The 1,481-nt window shown below is 39.4% G+C and overlaps 1 protein-coding gene across 1 annotated transcript in view; it reads right to left on the bottom strand.

Annotated features, from left to right (window-relative positions):
- LOC102868724 (zinc finger MYND domain-containing protein 19-like) overlaps positions 1–1,481 on the bottom strand; it is a 92,992-nt gene that overhangs the window by 740 nt on the left and 90,771 nt on the right. The gene's annotated exons all lie outside the window — the stretch shown is intronic.

Here is a 1,481-nt window from a genome sequence, read left to right as displayed (position 1 = left end):
TCTCCTCCTCCTCCTCCTTCTTTTTCTTCCTTTGTAATGATCTTTTGCATTCTTCATGGATGATTTTCTTGATATCCTCCCAGAGCTCATTTGGTCTAGGCTCATTGGTGCTCAAGGCCTCAAACCTGTTCCTGAGATGGTTTTGAAATTTGAATAGGACAGACATAACGTCAAATTTTTGTTCCCTTGGACTTGATTTAATTTTCTTCAACTTCAGCTTGAACTTGCATATGAGTAGTTTGTGGTCTTTCCCACAATCAGTACTCGACCTGGTTTTCACTGCTCATATTGAGCTTCTCCAGTGAGTCTTTCCACAAGTGTAATCTATTTGATTCCTATGCATACCATTAGGTGAGATCCATGTGTATACCCAGAATTTATGTTTCTTATAAAAGGTGTTTGCAATGTGAAGAACTCTCTCATTCTATCTCCAGCCTCAATTCTCTCACTGAGCCGATGTTTTCCAGCTACTGATCCTTCTTGCCTCTTCCCAACTTTTGCGTTCCAGTCTCCCATTATTATCAATGCATCTTGATTGCATGTTTGATTAATTTCTGACTGCAAAAGTTGGTAGAAACCTTCCATTTCCTTCTCTTTGGCTCTAGTTGTTGGCGCATATATTTGAATGATAGTGGTATTCACTAGACTTCCTTGTATGAGTGTGGATATTATCTTGTGGCTCACCACATTGTCTTTCAGGATGGATATAGAAATAACGTTTTTAATTATGAAACCAACCCCATTTTTTCCTCACCTTTTCATCCCCAGCATAGTAAATTATATGATTGCCTGACTCAAAATGCCCCATGCTAAGCCATCTCATTTCGCCAATATCTAGTATGTCAATATTTATGTGTTCCATTTCTTTCTTAACAATGTCCAATTTTCCTATATTCATGCTTCTCACATTCCACATTCCAATCACTAGTGTTTCCTTTCAGCTGTTCCTCCTTCTCTGTGTCTCCATTTCTAAGATCTCAGTTTCAATTGCCATGTCTGCTAGTCCAAGTGATAGTCTAAGTGTGCTCTGTTGTACATAGGGTCTTCTAAGGCCTGTCATTTTGGAAGTGGATGGCCAATCCTTCCTCCTAGTCTGTCTCAATTTTAAAATATATATAATAGCATCTGACAGACAAGCATTCTACAGAAAGGAGAAGATGAAAGACATTTACCAGTTAGAAAAATGACCAATATTCAATGTTGCTGCCCATCCCGCTACATGTTTGGGGCTCATTTTAATGCTCAGTTTCTAGAATATATGTTTACTAAACTTTATGTACGAACAGTGCTCGGGCTGTTCGTTCATAGGGTCGCTATGAGTCATGTATGACTCGATGGCACTAAACAATAATAACAACGACAACGACAAAGCGAGAGCTACTTTGGCCTAATGGAAAGGAAGTTATGCTACCAAGCCGAAGGTGGGTGATTTTCATCGCGGGCCTCGGCCAGGTTCAAATTGTTTTCCTGTCAAACATTCT

The sequence above is a fragment of the Elephantulus edwardii genome, unplaced genomic scaffold, assembly GCF_000299155.1.
Source record: "Elephantulus edwardii isolate Elephantulus edwardi_28Jun2011 unplaced genomic scaffold, EleEdw1.0 scaffold00210, whole genome shotgun sequence".
In the NCBI taxonomy this organism is placed as follows: domain Eukaryota; kingdom Metazoa; phylum Chordata; class Mammalia; order Macroscelidea; family Macroscelididae; genus Elephantulus; species Elephantulus edwardii.
The sequence above is the reverse complement of the archived record's forward strand: the minus strand, read 5'-3'. Positions and strand labels throughout refer to the sequence as shown.